At 40.5% G+C, this 23,217-nt stretch overlaps 1 protein-coding gene across 27 annotated transcripts in view; it reads right to left on the bottom strand.

Moving 5' to 3' along the window:
• The window catches only part of EIF4G3 (eukaryotic translation initiation factor 4 gamma 3), a 355,715-nt gene that overhangs the window by 98,864 nt on the left and 233,634 nt on the right, over window positions 1-23,217 (bottom strand). The gene's annotated exons all lie outside the window — the stretch shown is intronic.

The raw sequence follows: 23,217 nt of genomic DNA, 5'->3' as shown, positions 1-23,217 counted from the left end.
GTTAGGAAGCAACAGTTAGAACTGGATATGGAACAACAGACTGGTTCCAAATAGGAAAAGGAGCACATCAAGGCTGCATGTTGTCACCCTGCTTATTTAACTTATATGCAGAGTACATCATGAGAAACGCGGGGCTGGAAGAAATGCAAGCTGCAATCAAGATTGCTGGGGGAAATATCAATAACCTCAGATATGCAGATGACACCACCCTTATGACAGAAAGTGAAGAGGAACTAAAAAGCCTCTTGATGAAAGTGAAAGACAGTAAAAAGTTGGCTTAAAGCTCAACATTCAGAAAACGAAGATCATGGCATCCGGTCCCATCACTTCATGGGCAATAGATTAGGAAACAGTGGAAACAGTGTCAGACTTTATTCTTTTGGGCTCCAAAATCACTGCAGATGATGATTGCAGCCATGAAATTAAAAGCTGCTTACCCCTTGGAAGGAAAGTTATGACCAACCTAGATAGCATATTGAAAAGCAGAGACATTACTTTGCTAAAAAAAGATCCGTCTCGTCAAGGCTATGGTTTTTCCAGTGGTCAGGTATGGATGTGAGAGTTGGACTGTTAAGAAAGCTGAGTGCCGAAGAATTGATTCTTTTGAACTGTGGTGTTGGAGAAGACTCTTGAAGAGTCCCTTGGACTGCAAGGACATCCAACCAGTCCATTCTGAAGGAGATCAGTCCTGAGTGTTCTTTGGAAGGAGTGATGCTGAAGCTGAAACTCCAGTACTTTGGCCAACTCATGCTTAGAGTTGACTCACTGGAAAGACTCTGATGCTGGGAGGGACTGGGGGCAGGAGGAGAAGGGGACAACAGAGGATGAGATGGCTGGATGGCATCACCAAGTAGATGGACTTGAGTCTGAGTGAACTCCCGGAGTTGGTGATGGACAGGGAGGCCTGGCATGCTGTGATTCATGGGGTCGCAAAGAGTCCGACATGACTGAGCGACTGAACTGAAGGTTTGTCCTGAGCTCAGCAGAGGATAGGACATTATACAATTCTGCTAGAAATGAGAAAAAAAGATGATTCCAATGAGACCATTACTCCATTTTCTAGGTCTCCAAATTCCATTGTACTGCTCATTCTACAATGTCTTGGGCATTTTTTGTTTACACTTTAAAAAATGCATCTGTGCCACTTCTACCATGATCAAAACAGACTGCAATTAAATTTAAGGCAAATCTAGTGATGTAAAAAAGTGTCAATCACTACAACATAGATAAATAATTTGAGAATAGACTATAAGTAGTAATCTTTCCGTCTACTAAATACTTTTAATTTCTAAATACCTTGAACACATAAACCCCGATTAAAAAACCCCTCCCATCAGTGAGTTCACGTGGCCAGTGCTCTGTTCAGTGCAGAGAAGCCTACAGAAATCTTATTTTCAGAGAAAATAAAGAAAGTGAAGTCGCTCAGTCGTGTCTGACTCTTTGCGACCCCATGGACTGTAGCCTACCAGGCTCCTCCATCCATGGGATTTTCCAGGGAAGAGTTCCAGAGTGGGTTGCCATTTCCTTCTCTAATTCTGGGACCTGCTGCTCTGCTGCTAAATTGCTCCATTCATGTCCGACTCTGTGTGACCGCGTAGACAGCAGCCCACCAGGCTCCCCTTTCCCGGGGATTATCCACGCAAGAACACTGGAGTGGGTTGCCACTGCCTTCTCCGAATTCGGGAGAGGCCACTACAAAGAATAAACCACACCTTCACAGATGTGATCACTTATCCCTCATCTTCACCTTCAGTTCAGTTCAGTTCAGTCGCTCAGTCGTGTCCGACTCTTTGCGACCCCATGAATCGCAGCATGCCAGGCCTCTCTGTCCATCACCAACTCCCGGAGTTCACTCAGATTCACGTCCATCGAGTCTGTGATGCCATCCAGCCATCTCATCCTCTGTTGTCCCCTTCTCCTCCTGCCCCTAATCCCTCCCAGCATTAAAGTCTTTCCCAATGAATCAACTCTTCGCATGAGGTGGCCAACGTACTGGACTTTCGGCTTTAGCATCATTCCTTCCAAAGAACACTCAGGACTGATCTCCTTCAGTATGGACTGGTTGGATCTTGTTGCAGTCCAAGGGACTCTCAAGAGTCTTCTCCAACGCCACAGTTCAAAAGCATCAATTCTTTGGCGCTCAGCCTTCTTCACAGTCCAACTCTCACATCCATACATGACCACAGGAAAAACCATAGCCTTGACTAGACAGACCTTAGTTGGCAAAGTAATGTCTCTGCTTGCCGGGAGCCAGCAAGAGGAGTCCCGCCCATGGCAAAGGTCATGAGGTTAAGGGGTCCGACAGGCAAAGGCGAGTCCGGCCTTAAGGGAGCCTCGGTGGATTTTCCTGAGCAGCTACCCCCAAAACCAGAGTCTGCCTGCTTTATTGCACTATGCTTTTCACCTACCCTTCTGACATAACAGGGGGCAATCCCCGACCACCTTTCTCTGGAAAGAGTTAACTTAGAGCTCCAGTTAACAGTCTCCTACATATAAAAGGAGTGTCTCAGCTCAAACCCCTCTGACTGCTCTCTAACTTGCCTGACAGTTGAGAGACTTTTACAACTTGTGATTGTTTATAGCCCCACAACCACGAGAGCCACGCAGCTTATATATATACAGCCTTTTCTAAAGAGCTAAGAATTATATTGGTGATGGGTTTCACTGTTGACTCAATGACTGCTGCCAGGCCTCCATATTCTTTATCTTTTAGGCATCTGGAGGACATTAATCAATGTAATTGGGATACAGAAAGAGGAATATAGTAGTTTGATGTTAGCAACACTAGACTTTTGAGTTAATGAACTTTCTCTTTGTTATAAATCACTGTACTCCTCTTTCCTTGTAATAAATTGTTGTGTCCTTGCTATGTAAGAATGCAACCTTAATTAGTGCCTTCTGAGAGTGGCACCATACTTTAGTAAGAACAACACTTTTAGAGCAAATAAGTTTTCTGATTGATGGACCCTTATCAGAAAACGTGAACGTGAAGTCGCTCAGTCATGTCCGACTCTTTGTGACCCCATGGACTGTAGCCTACTAGGCTCCTCTGTTCATGGGGTTTTCCAGGCAAGAGTACTGGAGTGGATTGCCGTTTCCTTCTCCAAGGGATCTTCCCAACCCAGGGATCAAACCCGGGTCTCACACATCGTAGACAGACGCATTACCGTCTGAGCCACCAAAAGGGCCATAAAATGGTAATAGGTCTCCTGGCCAGAAGATGATGTAAATCACCCAAGACCTGTGTATACAGCTAAGTATGCAGAGAGAAAGCCTGGTCTCAATAAGGTTCAGGGCTGCTGACTCTGCGTGACTTTGTATTGTCCATTGATATCTATATACAACTAAAAGTATAAAAGCTTTTCCTGGAAAATAAAGGACGGACCAGTTTTTCGGGCCAGTTCCTGGAAAGACTGGTTCCCATGTATCTTCTTTTCTTTCTTACTCTATTTTCTGGCTGATTCCCAGCTGAGGCATAGAGGCTAGCCGTGTCTACTTATTTGCCTGGGCTTCTAAGATCCATGTAAGAGGGAGCTCAAGGCGGGGCACCCTCCACTATTCAAGCAGGCACCTGTGGCCCTATGTAGGCGGTTCAAGTCCCTTGTCTCAGGGCTTTATTGGCTTTCTATGTAAACCAAGGAATACAGCCTCTTTCCTCGTCTAAATTTCCCACTACACTACTCTTTCCTAATCTCTCTTTATATCTCTAAATCTATACATCTCTCTCGCCACACCGTCCCCACTTCAAATTACCCTGGATCCACTGGGGCTGGTCACCAGCATCTGCTTTTCAACACGCTATCTAGGTTGGTCATAACTTTTCTTCCAAGAAGTAAGCGTCTTTTAACTTCGTGGCTGCAGTCACCATCTGCAGTGATTTTGGAGCCCATAAAAATAAACTCTGACACTGTTTCCACTGTTTCCCCATCTACTGCCCATGAAGTGATGGGACCAGATGCCATGATCTTCATTTTCTGAATGTTGAACTTTAGGCCAACTTTTCACTCTCCTCTTTCACTTTCATCAAGAGGCTTTTTAGTTCCTCTTCACTTTCTGTCATAAGGGTGGTGTCATCTGCATATCTGAGGTTATTCATATTTCTCCCAGCAGTCTTGATTCCAGCTTGTGTTTCTTCCAGCCCAGCGTTTCTCATGATGTACTCTGCATAGAAGTTAAATAAAAAGGGTGACAATATACTGCCTTGACGTACTCCTTTTCCTATTTGGAACCAGCCTGTTGTTCCATGTCCAGTTCTAACTGTTGCTTCCTGACCTGCATTCAGATTTCTAAAGAGGCAGGTCAGGTGGTCTGGTATTCCCAACTCTCTCAGAACTTTCCAGTTTATTGTGATCCACACAGTCAAAGGCTTTGGCATAGTCAATAAAGCAGAAATAGATGTTTTTCTGGAACTCTCTTGCTTTTTCCATGATCCAGCGGATGTTGGCAATTTGATCTCTGGTTCCTCTGCCTTTTCTAAAACCAGCTTGAACATCTGGAAGTTCATGGTTCACGTACTGCTGAAGTCTGGCTTGGAGAATTTTGAGCATTACTTTACTAGCATGTGAGATGAGTGTGATTGTGCAGTAGTTTGAGCATTCTTTGGCATTGCCTTTCTTTGGGATTGGAATGAAAACTGACCTTTTCCAGTCCTGTGGCCACTGCTGAGTTTTCCAAATTTGCTGGCATATTGAGTGCAGCACTTTCACAGCATCATCTTTCAGGATTTGAAACAGCGCCACTGGAATTCCATCACCTCCACTAGCTTTGTTCGTAGTGATGCCTTCTAAGGCCCACTTGCCTTCACATTTCAGGATGTCTGGCTCTAGGTGAGTGATCACACCATCGTGATTATCCAAGTCATGAAGATCTTTTTTGTACAGTTCTTCTGTGTATTCCTGCGACCTCTTGTTAATATCTTCTGCTTCTGTTAGGTCCAGACCATTTCTGTCCTTTATCGAGCGCATCTTTGCATGAAACGTTCCCTTGGTATCTCTAATTTTCCTGAAAATATCTCTAGTCTTTCCCATTCTGTTCTCTTCCTCTATTTCTTTGCACTGATCACTGAAGAAGGCTTTCTTATCTCTTCTTGCTATTCTCTGGAACTCTGTACTCAGATGCTTATATCTTTCCTTTTCTCCTTTGCTTTTTGCTTCTCTTCTTTTCACAGCTATGTATAAGGCCTCCCCAGACAGCCATTTTGCTTTTGTGCATTTCTTTTCCATGGGGATGGTCTTGACCCCTGTCTCCTGTACAATGTCACAAACCTCAGTCCATAGTTCATCAGGCACTCTATCAGATCTAGTCCCTTAAATCTATTTCTCACTTCCACTGTATAATCATAAGGGATTTGATTTAGGTCATACCTGAATGTTTTAGTGGTTTTCGCTACTTTCTTCAATATAAGTCTGAATTTGGTAATAAGGAGTTCATGATGTGAGCCACAGTCAGCTCCTGGCCTTGTTTTTGCTGACTGTATAGAACCTCTCCATCTTTGGCTGCAAAGAATATAATCAATCTGATTTCGGTGTTGACCATCTGGTGATGTCCACGTGTAGAGTCTTCTCTTCACCTTACCCAACTTCACCTTACCCAACACTATATTAACACATCTGTCTCTCTTTAAGATCATCAAGTTCCCAGGAGAAAGTCATCTCTGAGCCCCAGAGCAGCAGAGGGCCTGTCAGATAATAAGTACAAACTGACACTGCCTGAACAAATGAAATAAACCTATTAACCAATCTAATCCTGCATTTCAACACATACACTTAGGTATGAATGTATCAGAGTCTCTTGACACATTATCTTTATGCCACACATCTGTTATTTCTTGGCTTTCTATGACAGTTCCCAATTTGAATATTCTTTCCTGTGTTCCAAAATATGGATCAGCATATACTGTCAAAAAGTATTTTAAGTTATAACTCATCTAAATATAAATTCAAATGTTAGAGACACTCTAGAGTCTATTATGGGAATTTAAAATGTCAGCATCTATTTCTTCAAGTAGGTTGCTCAAAATTTGTTGAGTTGAATAATGTGTGTGTGTGCTCAGTTGCTCAGTCATTGTCTGATTCTTTGTGACCCCATGGACCACAGCCTGCCAGGTTCTTCTGTCCATGGACTTTTCCAGGAAAGAATATTGGAGTGGGTTGCCATTTCCTACTCCAGGGAATCTTTCTGACCCAGGGATTGAACCCAAGTCTCCTGCACTGGCAGGAGGTTTCTCTACCACTGCGCCACCTAGGAAATCCGTGAGTTGAATAATACTAAGTCTTAAATGTAAATAAGTGGAATTTTTAAATACTCTCCCTTCTGAAAAACTGACCCGATACAAATGGTATGAGGAATGTATACAAAAAAATCAATTATTGAGGGTTATTTCCATTCTTCTGATACAATTATTATAATTACTGTAGACTTCATTTATAACATGTGTAAGAAAACTATGCATTTAGAGGGTCATACCATGACTTAGTAATGTGATTGTACAACTTATGAAATATCCTTGTAAAGTGCAATATCACATTTCAAAGGAAATATCTCCCTAAATGATCAAAGTACATAATTAAGTGTTTCAAATATCACTCAGTTCTTGTTTGGATTCTGTGTGTTTAAAAATAACAACTAGCAGTAGCTAATTTATAACAGCTCTGGGACTCCTAGGTAATTGGTGAATGAAAACTACTAATGGGGGTGCTATGTTCTAAAAATCTTAACAGTTTTTTGATGGTATCAAGTATTTCATTGAATACTTAAAGCTGTCATGTAAATAATGACCTCTTTTTCACTTTTAAAATGCTGTTCTAGCTGCAAAGTTACAACCTAGCATGGATTCTGGAATCAGTAGAGACTTGCAGAAAGAGTTATTAACTAATGGGCTTGGGATGACATCTTCTATGCTTTTGTGGTCCCTTATTAGCTATTTAAGGTGAGTGCATTAAACTCTAACCCCTGCCATCATTTGCCTCTTTTGTCGACTGTTCATTTATATGAGTATTATATTCATGCCCAATATAAACTGAGTATCTACATTACCGGAATTATTTTACATGATTTTAAATTATGAGAGGAAATACAGTACAGAGAATGCACTAGTGGTTACCTATGTGCAACAGGAAGGCAGCAGGGGCAAGATAGTGGCTAAGAGGCTAAGAAGCACAAGCTACTATGTACAGAATAAATAAGCTACAAGAATATATTACAAAGCACAGAAAATATAGCCAACAATTCATAATAACTTTAAATGGAGTATATTCTTTAAAAACCCTGGTTTACTATGTCGCACACCTGAAACCAATACTGTAAATCAACTCTACTTCAATGAAAAATAAAAATAAATTTTTAAAATGAGAGACAATATAGGTTAAGTGGTTATGAGCTCTAGATATCAAGCTATGTTTGAATGTTGGCTCTACCATTTATTTACTAACTATATAACCATGAGCAATATTATTTCATCTGTGTCTTGGTCTCCTCTTCCGTAAAACAAGATACTACAGATGCGAGCATTAAAGAAATGAATAAAACAGTAACTGGCATATAGTAAGCAATTAACCAATGATAGCTATTATTAAAAACAACAAATTTTTCCAACTAGGACAGTATGGCTTACATGTTGTTGATATGTCTTTTATAAACTGAAGTATAACTGATTTATAATGTGTTCATGTCTCCTATATAGCAAAGTCATTCAGTTATACATATATATACATATTCTTTTCTTGTATTGTTTGCCTTTACAGTTTGTCACAGGATACTGAATACGGTTCTCTGTGCCATACAGTAGGACCTGTTGCTTATACATTCACATGGATCAATCTACATCTGCTAAACTCCAGTGAAAAAGTTGGCTTAAAGCTCAACATTCAGAAAACGAAGATCATGGTATCCAGTTCCATCACTTCATAGCAAATAGACAGGGAAACAGTGGCTGACTTTATTTTTCTGGGCTCCAAAATCACTGCAGATGGAGACTGCAGCCATGAAATTAAAAGACACTTACTCCTTGGAAGTAAAGTCATGACCAACCTAGATAGCATATTCAAAAGTAGAGACATTACTTTGCCAACAAAGGTCCATCTAGCCAAGGCTATGGTTTTCCCAGTGGTCATGTATGGATGTGAGAACTGGACTGTGAAGAAAGCTGAGCGCCGAAGAATTGATGCTTTTGAACTGTGGTGTTGGAGAAGATTCCTGAGGGTCCCTTGGACTGCAAGGAGATCCAACCAGTCCATCCTAAAGGAGATCAGCCCTGGGTGTTCTTTGGAAGGAATGATGCTAAAGCTAAAACTCCAATACTCTGTCCACCTCATGCGAAGAGCTGACTCATTGGAAAAGACTCTGATGCTGGGGGCGTTTGGGGACAGGAGGAGACGGGGACGGCAGAGGATGAGTTGGCTGGATGGCATCACCAACTCAAAGGACATGGGTTTGGGTGGACTCCGGGAGTTGGTGATGGATAGGGAGGTTTGGTGTGCTGCAGTTCATGGGGTCGCAAAGAATCGGACACGACTGAGCGCCTGAACTGAACCCCAAAGCTCATCCGTCTCATAGCCTCTCCCTCCTTGGCAGCCACCAGTCTGTGCTCTGCACCCACCCAGCCTGTATCTGTTTCACAGACGGGTTCATTTGTGTCGTGTTTTAGAACTCACAGATAAGTGATGTCATATGACGTTTGTCTTTCTCCTCTGACGGACTTAGTATGATAATCTCTAGTTGCATCTGTGCTCCTGCAAATGGCATTATTTCATTCTTTTTTGTGTGGCTGAGTAGGATTCCATTGCATACATTTATATAACACATCTTCTTTATCCATTCACCTGTCGACAGACATTTGGTTTGCTACCACGTCTTGGTTACTGTCAATGTGCTGCTACGAACACAGGGGTGCATGCATCTTTATAGATTAGAGTTCTGTCTGGATGTATGTCTGGGAGAGGGATTGCTGGATCATACGGTAATTCTATTTTTAGCTTTCTGAGGAACCTCCACACTGTTTTCCACAGTGGCTGTAGGTATCGTTTACTTTAAATACACTTGATTTATTAGTGAGATACTGTGAAACACACATACACAAACCAAGAATAAACTAACACCAACAAAAATATTCATTTGCTTAGATGAGTTAATAACACATTTAACAGAAATTCTGTGAGGGTAATAAATTAGAGCTCTACTACTCTAGAAGAATGTGTAAGAGAGCTAGAGAGATAAAATGCATATGTATCAATATTCATAAAGTCCTACAACTATTCCAAACTGATATAAATATACCAGTGCCTTAAGAGTTAAGAAATAATCAGAATATAAAATTTTGTGGAGAGTCATATTGAAAAAATTAAATTTTGAGCAGGTTTTTTACTATGGTCTAGGTTGAGAAGATAGCATTAATGCAACAATGTGGAGATTAGCACCTAGCAAACAGCTATGGAGGACTGGTGAAAAAAATAAAGTACAGCAAAGAAGAGATAATGACTAATAGAGGGCCCTGAAGGCTAACTTCTGAAACAACTACTATGTCTCTGTAGCTGTACAGATATCTCTAGAAACAATACTTTCCCTGGAAGACTTTTCTGGGGAATGTCTGCTGAACGTACTTTTACAGAGAAGTCTCAAAGTAGAATTACAGAAGCTGAAGTACTAATAAAAGAGTCTATGAAATGGACTAGAAAGGGAAGGGGGTTGAAGAGATGGATGGATATTAATAAACGGATGGATAGCTCAAAGGATAAGAAAGGCCTGGCACGGTGCTGGGTAGAAGTTGTAGCAGGCCTTGGAGAGCCCTGACAACTGAGGCAAAAACATTCAGAATTTCTGCCAAACATCAAAATTCTGTAAAGTAATTAACTTTCAATTAAAAAGATACATTAAAAAATATATACAGGAACTAAGTTACATACAAAAGAAATTCAGAATCATTAATTTACAAAGCACAGACCCCTTACGTTTCAAACACAAATAATGACCCTGCGCTCCCAGCCCAGTTGGGTGTTCCATGTCTATGACACCAAACAATGCACCTAGAGCGGTCACTACAATGGTACCTTCACTACCCAGCTGCGAACACCCGCTCAAACTCAGGTATAATGTAACTACAGGTGAAACAGTAAGGCAGAGTAAGTCATAAGGCTGATGCCTCTGACACATCATTACACAGATGTGGAAGCACAACTATTCACAGTTCTATTCATGTTTTTTAAAAAGCTTTACTGAGATATAATTCACATGCTATGAACTTCCCCCTGTTTAAAGCACACAACGCAGTTCTCATGGCTGTGAAGCGTGAAAGCCCACTCTTCCTGCCGTGGACTTCCTCCTCCACTCATCCAGAGCACTTCGCTTCTGATGTTTCTGGTCGCCAAGCATGCAGGGCTTTCCGCCCCCAACAAGCAATTCTCCGTGACACCAGCTGTGTTTCCACAGTTTAACTCAATCTCAAACTATCTACCTAGAGATAAGTGTCAGATATTACCACAAGACTGTCCTCCACTTCAAATCCAACTATAAATTGCAAATTCCAACAATCCCCTCCCTCAGGTTTGTAAGAACAGCTCACAGAACTCAGGGAAATGTTTAATTATGCTTATCAGTTTATTAAAGGGTATGATAAAGAACACAGAGGAACTGCAGGTTAAGAGACACACAGGGGGAGAAGGTGTGGAAGAGCCCCAAGTGCAGGAGCTGCCTGCTGTCGAGGAGCTGGTGCACCACCCTCCTGACATGTCACCAGGCTGGCGGCTCTCTGAACGCCCTCCTATGGAGGCTTTGTCGAGCAGACATGATCCGCAGTAATCACATTTGCAGCCTCTCTTCTCCCTCTGCAAGACTGAAGAAGGGGCTGGAAATTCCAAGATTCTAATCATGACTGATTAGTCCTGGTTACCAGCCCCACCCAGGAGTCAATCAAGAACCCACCTAGAGTCACGTCAATAGAACAAAAGATGCTGGTAGTGTTTTCATCACTTAGGAATTTACAAGGCTTTTAAGAGCCCAATGCCAGGGACAGAAGTCAAAAAAAAGTATTAGAACCAGAGATGCTTTTAATGTTATCATAAATTACAAGGATGTTAGGAAATTTGTGCCAGGCATCAGAGGCAGAGACCAACATAAATTTTATACTACAGACACACCTCAGAGATATTGCAGGTCCAGTTCCAGACCACTGCAATAAAATGAATACAGCAATGAAGACAATCACACAAGTTTTCTGGCTTCCCAGGACATGTAATAGTTATGTTTACACTGTGCTGTAGTTGTACAGGTGTGCAACAGCATTATGCCTAAAAAAAATTATATACTTTAATATAAAAATATTTCATTGCTAAAAAATGCAAACAATCATCTAAGCCTTCAGCAAATCATAATCCTTTTGCTGATGGAGGATCTTGCCTCAATGTTGATGGCTGCTGACTGATCGAGGTGGTGGTTGGTGAAGGTAGAGATTGCTGCAGCAATTTCTTAAAATGAGACAACAATGAAGTTTGCAGCATCAACTGACTCTTCTTCATGAACAGCTTCTCTGTAGCATGCCAGGCTTTTTGACAGCATTTTACCCACAGAAGAACACTGTTCAAAACTGGAATCAATTCTCTCAAAACCTACTACTGCTTTATGAGCTAAAATTAAGCAATAATTTAAATCATTTGATGTCATTGCAACAATCTTGCCAGATCTTCACTAGGGCTAGAATCCATCTCAAGAAACCTTTCTGTGCTCATCCATGAGAAGCAGCTCCTCATCTGGGAGAGTTTTATCACGAGATTGCGGCAGTCCAGCCACACCTTCAGGCTCCACCTCTAGTTCTCTTACAGTTTCTACCTCACCTGCAGTGACTCCTCTGCTCAAGTCTTGAGCCCCCTGAAGTCATCCATGAGGGCTGGAATCAATATTTTCCAAACTCTTATTTGGAAGGAACTCTTCTGGAAAGGATTCACCATTCTGGGTACCCCAAGTAACATTTGTGGTTCGTTGATATTTTGACCTTTCCCCATGATCCACAAATGTCCTTTGGGGCACCCAGAATGGTGAATCTTTTCCAGAAGGTTTTCAATTTACTTTGTCCAGATCCAGGAGAGGAATTACTGTCTACGGCAGCAAATGTATTTATTAAATAATAAGACTTGAAAGTTAAAATTACTGCTTTTTCATGGGCTGCAGAATGGATGTTATGTTAGGAAGCATGGACACATCATGAATCTTGTATATCTCCAACAGAGCTCTTGGGTGACCAGGTGCATTGTCAATAAGCAGTTGTATTTCGAAAGGCATCTTTTTTTTTCTGAGTTGTGCGTCTCAAGAGTGGGATTAGAATATTCAGGAAACCATGCTGTCATCAGATGTGTTGTCACCCAGGCTTTGTTGTTCCATGTAGAGAGCACAGGCAGAGTAGATGTAGCAGAATTCTTAAGGACCCCAGGATTTTTGGAATGGTAAACAAGCAGGGACTTCAACTTAGAGTCATCAGATGCTATGAGCTCCTGACAAAAGAGTCTATTCTTTGGAACCAGACATTCACTTCTCCTCTCTAGCTAAGAACATCCTAGATGGCATCTTCTTCCAATGGAAGGCTGTTTCATCGACACTGAAAATCTGTAGCTTAGCGTAGCCACCTTCATTTCTTACATTGCTGCAGCTTCCCACATCAGCACGTGGGGCTTCACCTTCTATGTTATGGAGACAGTCTCTTTTCTAAAACCTCATGAACCAACCACCTCTGCTAGCTTCAAACTTTTCTCCTGCAAAGTCTTCACCTCTCTCAGTCTTCACAGATCTGTAAAGAGTTAGGACCTTGCTCTGAGTTAGGTTTGGCTTAAAGGAATGGTGCACCGATATAATCTTCTATCCAGACCAGTAACAATTTTTCCCTATCAGCAATAAGGCTGTTTTGTTATCATTCCTATGTTCACTGAAGTAGTAGTTTCAACTTCATTCAAGAAAGAACTTTTTCCGTGCACTTACAACTCAGCTGCTTGGCACAAGAAGCCTAGCTTCAGACCTATGTTAGCTTCTGACATGCTTTCCTCACTAAGCTTAATCATTTCTAGTTTTTTATTTAAAGTGAGAGACATGGGACTCTTTCACCCGAACACTTGAAGGCCATGGCAGGGTTATTAATTGGCCTGATTTCAATACTGCTGTGTGTCTCAGGGAATTCGCAGGCCTGGGGGAGGGCGGGGAAGAACAGCTTATGAGTGGAGCAATCAGAATACATACAACATTTATGGATTATGTTCACTATCATACAGTAACATCCAAGATCACTGTAGCAAATATAATAACCATGAAAAAGTTAAAAATATTCTGAGAATTATCAAAATGTGACACAGAGACAAGAAGTGAGAAGATGCTGTTGGAAAACGGGCATCAATAAACTTGCCTGTCAAAAGCGTTGCCACAAACTTTCAATTCGTAAAAAACAAAACCAAAAACATATATATATATATATATAATCTGCACAGTATAATAAAGTACACTATAAAGATATGCCTGTATCTCACAATTGTGTATTTATACAATTAGGCACTAATCACTGCTATCTAACTTTATAAGATCTTCATCAACCCCAAAAGAAATCTCATGTCCATTAACACTGCTCCTGTAGTTTCCTTTCTCCTCAACCTCAACTATTGACCTGTGTTCTGTCTCTAGGGATTTGCCTATTCTGGACATTTCATTTAAATGGAATCTATAATACATGGTCTTCTGTGACTTTTTCACTTAGTATAACGGTTTTGTGGTTTGACCATGTTGCAGCATGTATCAGTACTTCACCCCTTTTCTTAATAATATTCCATATTCTGTACAGATAAACATATCATATTTATCAACTCATCAGTTGATGAAAACTTGGGTTACTTCCACTCTGAGGCTGCCTGATTTGTTCCCCATTCCTTTTGGTTTTCTCTTTCCCCTTCTTGCTAATTTTCTACTTCTGACCTAAACAAAAAGTTAATCATGTTATTACTATCCTCTATTTTAATGGATGCTTATTAAGGATTTCAATGGTATAGACTCTCCTTAAAACTCACATTCTAAGCAAACCTTCTCCCATGCAAACGGCAGCAGAGGCCACTTTGAGATGCGTCTGACCGCTGTGAAATTAACTGACATAATGGCACTCTGGCCCCTCATGCAAAGAGCTGGCTCATTGGAAAAGACTCTGATGCTGGGAAGGGTTAGGGGCAGAAAGGGACGACAGAGGATGAGATGGCTGGATGGCATCACCGACTTGATGGACATAAGTTTGGGTGAACTCTGGGAGTTGGTGATGGACAGGGAGGCCTGGCGTGCTGCAGTTCATGGGGTCGCAAAGAGTTCGACGTGACTGAACTGAACTGAATAGTACAAATCCTTTAATCAAAGTTATATATGCATACAGGAACTATTCTAAGGATTTTCTACCATCTCAAGCCCAGAATTTAATTAAGAACTTTTCAGATATTATCATATTCAAGAGCTTCTCTCCTCTGGAACATAAATTCCTAAGGGAATCATGACACTCATTTGCTAAAACACAACATTTGGGCCTGTAATGCTAGTTGAAAATACTACTATTAATAATATGTAACCTTTATAGAGTCCTTAATATGTGCTAGACACTATGCTAAGTGCTTTATATATATAGCACATTTCATTGTCACTACACATGTATGAAGTAAATAGCATTATTATCTTCATTTTCCATAGAAAATCAATTCAGACCTAAGAGACTCAGGGTCATAGAGAAAGACAAGGGAAAAGGACAAGGCTCAGCAGTGTCTGACTCTGTCGCTTTGCTCTTCATACTATACAGCTGGTGTCTAGACTAATCAAATAACACAGAAAGTTACATTCCGATTTTACGGATATATACTCAGAGAACTGGTGCTGTAACAAAATATAACAAGAAGACATTACAGTCAAAAGTGAGCGGCTTAGTGTTTATCACGAGGGCGAATGTTCCCCAGGACCTCCCATAACTCTGAAGGGTTTAAGCAGAAATGCAAGACCAATCTCTACTTCAAAGAGATGCTACTTAGTGTAGAATGAATTTGAAGGGGCCAAAGCTGGAGCCACAGAAATGAGAGGTATTCATGCAGACGTGCAGGTCTAAGGCAGGAGAAAATGGAGTGGAGAGGACAAATTCAACACCCGTATCAGGTAAAATGAGAGAATCTTGTTAAACGACCATATGTGAAAAAAGAATGACTCAAGGAGGAAATCTGTCGACAGGGAATTCACACTAAGGATTTTAGCTTAATTAAAGCCAGTGCCACTGACATAAAATAAAGAGACTGGGTGTGATTAACAGATGGTTACTTTGGTACTGAATATAATGACTATGGGATTTCCAAGTGGAGATATTTGGCAGGCAATTGGAATGTAAGACAGAAACTAAGAAGAGAGGTTGGAATGGAGATAAAAAAATTCATTAGCACATACCACTGGAGCCATCTACCATTAGATGAAATTACCCATGAACAATGTGTTGAATAATATCAGCAGAATATAACTCAAATGTGAGGGAACTTTTGGGGGTGGTGAAACTTGTGTATTTTAACTGGTGGTGATTACATGACTTTACATGTCTATCTAAATTCACAGAAATTAATGCTAAAAAGTGCATTTTATTGAATATAAATTACAATAAATAAATTTAATTAAAGAAGAGAATGATCAATAGCATTAAAAGTGGTAAAAGACGAATATTATAGCATATTGGGAGCATAAATCACACTACATTAGTAACAGTGAACAGAGGAAAATCAGAACTGGTAGACTGTTCTTGAGAAGACTGGGTAAGATGAAACACGAGTTTAAGTGGTAACTAAATGGATGTATTGGAGAAGGCAATGGCACCTCACTCCAGTGCTCTTGCCTGGAAAATCCCATGGATGGAGGAGCCTGGTGGGCTGCAGTCCATGGGGTTGCCAAGAGTCGGACATGACTGAGTGACTTCACTTTCACTCTTCACTTTCATGCACTGGAGAAGGAAATGGCAACCCACTCCAGTGTTCTTGCCTGGAGAATCCCAGGGACAGGGGAGTCTGGTAGGCTGCCGTCTATGGGGTCACACAGAGTCGGACACGACTGAAGTGACTTAGCAGCAGCAAATGGACATATAGGAGTGAGGGTGTGTTTATGGTCTGAGAGAGAATTCAGCATATTTACAATAAGAAAGAAACCTAGAGACTGAAAAGGGAAGCTAGTAAATCCGTATGAAAGTTTGGATCGAGACAGAGTTGCAGCCCCAACAGAAGGTACAAAAAGGCATACACCGTGCACTCAGTTTCTAACCAGAAGACAGAAACAAAGTCATCTGCTGAGCGTGGGGAAGGCTGGGCTGATTACAGATTTCACAACAGGGAGGTCGTGAAAGGAATGGTTGGTGGTGCACAGCATGTGCTTCTGCAGGCACTTAAATTCGCAGGAGGTGATCTCGTCCAGAGCTCTGCCTACTGAAATTTAAGAAAGAAGACAAAGTAAAACACTGTTCTCTAAAGGAAAAGTGGACACGGAAAATCACAGAATTTGATTAAGAGTATAGATCAGGTAATTCTTCCTCTTCCATCTTTGCTCAAATTGCATTTTCTATAGAGGAATACAACCTTAATCATATTATTAAAATGTTATCATTATGAGGGCTTCCCTGATGGCTCAGACAGTAAAGAAACTGCCTGCAGTGCAGGAGACCCGGGTTCAAGCCCTGGGATGGGGAGATACCCTGGAGAAGGGAATGGCTACCTACTTCAGCATTCTCGCCTGGAGAATTCCATGGGCAGAGGAGCCTGGCACTAGAGTCAGACACGACTGAGTGACTAACACTTTCACTTTAACTGTTATTACCTGATGGCCCTCCAGCATTTCTTTCCCTGCTTGATTATTTTTATACTACTTAAAACTTTCTAATGTATTACAACTAGGGCAGGGATCACTGAATTCTTCCGTGATGAATCTCAAGTGCCCAGAACAATGTAGAACATAGTAGACCCTCATTAACTATTTGTGGCTGAAACAAATGGGCTTTCAGAACTCCTTTTAAACATGCATAAATGTATACTCTCTAAATCCTGAAAAGGTAAAAAGAAGCTTATAACAAAATGCAAACAGCATGTTAGAAAGAACAGAAATGTGACATGAAAGAAGGCTTGGGTTGTAACTCTTCTTGTGACCCTGAAAAACCCAATTTACTTCCATGGCTTATTTTTGTTAATAGCAAAGTGAGAATAATTATATCTCAGAAAGAACTTTAAATCGTAAGATTAATGTTTGTGATACCTAAGAAAAGGTCTTATAAACATGAAAAGATTTCACTATGACTGCAACCAAATTACCAAGTACTAATAATACAGCAATAGAAAAGTGGAAAAGAAATACATATTGAAGGAAATGCATTTTGCACATTTTTTCTGTGTTAGTAGTGAAAATTTCCTTGTCAAGATATTTGTCAAGACTACTATGTGCAAGGTGAAGATGTATACTGGAGAAATAGAAAGCTCTTAGCATGACTAGGCTTGCCTGAAAGAGAACAACATTCCCCTAAACTGTCTGGACTACCCTGTCTGAAAGCAAATTAAGGACAATGGTTTCTTTTCGAAGTAGATTAATTACTAAGTCTGGGGGAAAGCAGTCTGAATTTCAAACAAAGAACCTATGTCTATTCACAGAGATACATATGAGAAGTTAATTAATAACCAATGAATGAAACTTCAAGGCTCATGTTGCAAAGAAATGAACTTTTGTAAATAGTGGGGAAGGGTATACCATTTGAAGAGGCAAAGAGGACCTGTGCAAAATGCTTGCCAGAAAGACTTGGCACATGAGTCCGTGGATAAGCTCTACCATCAGGTAGGTGTCTGGACTCATTCCATAGCATATGAATATAGACAGAATTTAACCTAGTACCAGCGATCTCCAGAGAGTGCTTAAGATTTCACTGTGGAAGGCAACAAGAATGTAAGAATGACAGTGGAGAAATGTACTTTTTAGGCAGCTTCGTTGAAAATATTCTGATGAACAAGGTGGCGAAATCCAGTCATTTCAATTTACTTATGCCTAAGGATCACTCAGACTCAAGCCTCTAGAAAAGGGAGTAAACAGTCCTTACTTTCACAATTGCTCTACCGGAGTTGATAAACGACACTGAAGTAGGAATGTGTAAGAAGATCTATCACAAGGTTTAGAAGGTATTTCTCCAGAGGAGAATGAGAAGTTAGGTTAGAAGGGTACACATTATGGGAAGGACTGTGCTCATGGGACTCTCAAACCACTGGGGATCTATTTTCAGCCCCAATAACTAAATATTCCAGGAATAATTTCAAATACTTCTTAGAAAGTTTAAGTCAAACAAAGGCAAGAATAAATTTCAAATTTCCTACTACTGATACAGACCTTCAGGCTGTGGTTTTTAAAATAAGTCTTTTTCAAATTAGTTTACACAAACTGAAAGACTTTATTATCTGCTTACTAAAGTGAGAAGAGCAAAGTGATTGGCTCTACGAATCAGAATTTTATTAACATCTCTTAAAACATACAATCATATTTCCATTTGAGAAATAAATCTCTCGTCTTCAGCCTATAGAAACTGGAAACCATCTTTCAGCCTTAGCTGAGCCTGAACGAATGTAAGGCAAACTCTTGGAAGCCACATAAACAAGGTCAGTTGCTGCTACCTCTGCAACTGCTACAATACTGGGTATGTGGGACGCTGTGTTGTTGTTCGGTCATTAAATCATGTGCAACCCCATGGACTGCAGCACGCCAGGCTTCCCTGTCCATCCCCAACTCCCAGAGCTTGCTCAAACTCATGTCCACTGAGTTGATGATGCCATCCAACCATCTCGTCCTCTGTTGTCCCCTTCTCCTCCTGCCTTCAATCCTTCCCAGCATCAGGGTCTTTTCCAATGAGTCAGTTCTTCGCATCAGGTTGCCAAAGTACTGGAACTTCAGCTTCAGCATCAGTCCTTCCAATGAATATTGAGGAATGATTTCGTTTAGGACTGACTGATTTGATCTCCTTGCATTCCAAGGGACTCTCAAGAGTCTTCTCCAACACCAGACCTCAGCCTTGTTTACAGTTCAGCTCTTATATGCATACATGACTACTGGAAAAACCACAGCTTTGACTATACAGACCTTTGTCAGCAAGGTAATGTGTCTGCTTTTTAACATGATATCTAGGTTGTTCATAACTTTTTTCCCAAAGGGCAAGCGTCTGCAGTCATCATCTGCAGTGATTTTGGAGCCCAAGAAAATAAAAGTCTGTCACTGTTTCCATTGTTACCCATCTATTTGCCAGGAAGTGATGGGACCGGATGCCATGATCTTTGTTTTTTGAATGTTGAGTTTTAAGCCAGCCTTTTCACTCTTCTCTTTCACTTTCATCAAGAGGCTCTTTATTTCCTCTTTGCTTTCTGACATAAGTGTGGTGTCATCTATGTATCTGAGGTTATTGATATCTCTCCCGGCAATGCTGATTCCAGCTTGTGCGTCATCCAGCCAAGCATTTCACATGATATACTCTGCATATAAGTTAAATAAGCAGGGTGACAATATACAGCCCATGACTAACATAGAACTGGTCCTTTTTTTCATGTCCAGATCTAACTGTTGCTTCTTGATCTGCAAACAGGTTTCTTAGGAGGCAAATGAGATGGTTTGGTATTCCTATCTCTTTAAATATTTTCTAGTTTGTTGTGATCCACAGAGTCAAAGGCTTCAGTGCATTCAATGAAGCAGAAGTAGCTATTTTTCTGGAACTCTCTTGCTTTTTCTATGACCCAACAGATGTTGGCAATTTTACCTCTGGTTCCTCTGCCTTTTCTAAATCCAGCTTGAACAACTGGAAGTTCTCAGTTCACATACTGTTGGGAGTTTAGCTTGGAGACTTTTGAGCATTACTTTGCTAGCATGTGCGATGAGTGCAACTGTGCAGTACTTTGCACATTCTTTGGCGCTATCTTTCTTTGGGGCTGGAATGAAAACTGACCTTTTCCAGTCCTGTGGCCACTGCTGAGTTTTCCAAATTTGCTGGCATATTGAGTGCAGCACTTTCACAGCATCAGCTTTGAGGGTCTGATATAGCTCGGCGGTAATTCCATCAAATTCTCTAGCTCTGTTCATAGTGATGCTTAATAAGGCCCACTTGACTTTGCACTCCAGGATGTCTGGCTTTAGGTGAGTATTAACACCATCGTGGTTATCTGGGTCATTAGGATCTTTTTTGTATAGTTCTTCTGTGTATTCTTGCTACCTCTTCTTAACATCTTCTGCTTCTGTTTTGGGTCCATACCACTTTTGCCCTTTATTGTGCCCATGTTTTGGAGAAGACAATGGCACCCCACTCCAGTACTCTTGCCTGGAAAATCCCATGGACGGAGGAGCCTGGTGGGCTGTAGTCCATGGGGTCGCTAAGAGTCGGACACGACTAAGCAACTTCACTTTCACTTTTCACTTTCATGCACTGGAGAAGGAAATGGCAACCCACTCCAGTGTTCTTGCCTTGAGAATCCCAGGAGCCTGGTGGGCTGCTGTCTATGGGGTCGCACAGAGTCGGACACAACTGAAGCAACTTAGCAGCAGCAGCAGCAGTGCCCATCTTTGCAAGAAATGTTCCCTTGGTATCTCCCCTTTTGCCTGTTTACATTTCTTTTCTTGGAGGTGGTTTTCATCACTGCCTCCTGTACAATGTTAGAGACCTCTGTCCATAGTTCTTCAGGCTCTCTATCAGATCTAAACCCTTGAATCTGTTTGTCACTTCCCCTGTATAATCATAAGGGATTTAATTTAGGTCATACCTAATGGTCTAGTGGTTTTCCCTACTTTCTTCAATTTAAGTCAGAATTTTGCAATAAGGAGTTCATGATATAAGCCACAGCCAATTCCCGGTCTTGTTCTTGATGACTGTATAGAGTGTCTCCAACTTTGGCTGCAAATAACGTAATCAATCTCTTTCGGTGTTGACCATCCAGTGACGGCCATGTGTAGAGTTGTTGGAAGATGGTGTGTTCTATGACCAGTTTGTTCTTTTGGCAAGTTCTGTTATCCTTCGTCCTGCTTCATTTTGTACTTGAAGGGCAAACGTGCCTGCTATTCCAGGCATCTCTTGACTTCCTACTTTGCGGTGTATGTCTCTATAAAAAAGTTTACATCTGAACACCCATGTGAGAAACAAGAGCTTGGATCTCTACAAAGCAGGGACTTGGAACTGGAATTCTCATAAAAAGCCCTGATACTTCTCTAACAGAGTGAAAAGGATGCGAGAAAAAAGACCAAAATAAACCAGTGAACCAACCTAGAGTGATGACAAAGAAAGAAGTTTTGTTTCAATCAGGTGGCAGAGATTCCATTATCTTAGATATTAGTATACACAGGGAATGAGTTTACATTGTGGTATGAAGGTTGTTTTAGTACAAAACTCAGATTACATACCAGTTAATGCTCTCCCCAAGACATGCAGTAACAAATAAACAAAAATCTGCTTTGGGAGGACCTGCCTTTAATATACACATCCAGCAAAGTTTAGCTGAAGATAAATTCATAAAACAAATTTATAAAATATGCCAAGAAGTAACAAACCATGAACAAAGCCAAAAGACAGATCAGACACTACCTTCTGCCAAAAGAATTTCAAATAATAGTTTTATATCAGTAGAGACAAGAAAAGTAGAAGAAAAAAATCACTAGTGTTTTTAAGAGTGAAAAACTTCATGTTACATAGCACACATGTTATACAGCAACTACACTCATGAAGCTGCACAAAGTGAATTCCTGAATGGCTAAGTGGGGAACGTTCCTGCACAAATTCTGAAATCCTCTCTTCTTCCCTCACCAAGTATAACAAAACCCATAATAAAAATTCCTAAGACTTAAATCAGTACAGATTTTTTTCATATTTAACTGTTGAAGTGATAGTACAAATCAGGTAAACAAACGTCTCCCCCATCTCTGAGGCTTTTCAGCATAACCTGAAGGTACAAACAATTCTCATTTTATAGGGCTTTCTCTGCAACCCCTAAGTATCCAGAATTGCTGCAATTTGTGCCAGTCAACCTAGTTGCAAGAAAATGTTTCCCATCAGAAGTAATGGACCGTACCCCTCATGTCTGACTTTACCGCTTTAAACCTCTATACCAACTACTACATACTTCGATGCATCACACCTGTCAAAAGCAAGTGGTTTCTGAACCCTGCTTTAAAGTGCTCATCCTCAGGCAGAGAGAATAAGAGCAATTTTCAAAAGGCAACAACAAAAGGCTGATACCGAGCCAAAGTGTTATGATTTTAATAGCCTCTCAAAATAAACGAAGTAAACTAAATAAGTGCAAAAAAGACTGAAGTCATTAAGCATATGACAATTTGAGGGGGATAAAAAGAATGATTAGTTAATTTTCATTGCTAACTTTCATAGCAATAACATTAACAAATATTAATACTGAAATGATAGGGTCAGGAATGTTTTTGCTAAGTATTACAATTTAAAAAAATGCTAGAGGTACATGGTTTCTTGAGGTTCATTTACTTTGGATTTTGAAGAGTATAAGATATAAAAGGGAAACTTTCAACTTCTAGTTCCTCCAGAATACATTTATAGGTTAAGAAATATGAAACTAGAAAAATGCCAAGACACTTTACTTCCTGAAATCACCAACGTCTACCTTTTCCATAATCATACAAAAGATTTTTTTTTTCTTTTTGTTATCTTCTGCTTTACAGCTGAGCAAAGGTGCTGGTAACTAATATTACTAATTCCAAGAGCAATCTGCATTTTGGAAAAAAAATGTATCATAGTATAAAGATTACTTAGCCCTAAATTCATTCTGTTTGTCCATTTATCCAGGGGAGTACTCGGCCACTTAAGTGACAAATTGCTTAAAAGAATGAACGAATATCAGGGATGAGTGTAAGTAGCACATCAATGTAGAATTCTGCTTTACACTGATTTCAGCTCTGAGATATAGTCTGTATCTTTGACTTGTATTCCCTATGCCTGCTTTTCCTTTCTATTATTTGTTTGGATGTTTTAAACATTTGTCTTCAATAGCCTCTCCTATTTTTGGAACTACCATATCACTAGTCATTGAATGACAACTCACAGGTTGGTAAACGAAGGGAAAAAGAAATCAAGGGTCAAACAAATTACTATTCTCCAACAAGCAAATGTTCTTTGGAGGGGCACTCACCTGCAGCCACACCAAAAGTAAGATTGTTTCTTCAAAGAGTAATGAAAAAGCCCCACAT

The sequence above is a fragment of the Ovis canadensis genome, chromosome 2, assembly GCF_042477335.2.
Source record: "Ovis canadensis isolate MfBH-ARS-UI-01 breed Bighorn chromosome 2, ARS-UI_OviCan_v2, whole genome shotgun sequence".
NCBI lineage: Eukaryota > Metazoa > Chordata > Mammalia > Artiodactyla > Bovidae > Ovis > Ovis canadensis.
This window is presented reverse-complemented; position numbering and strand designations above follow the sequence as displayed.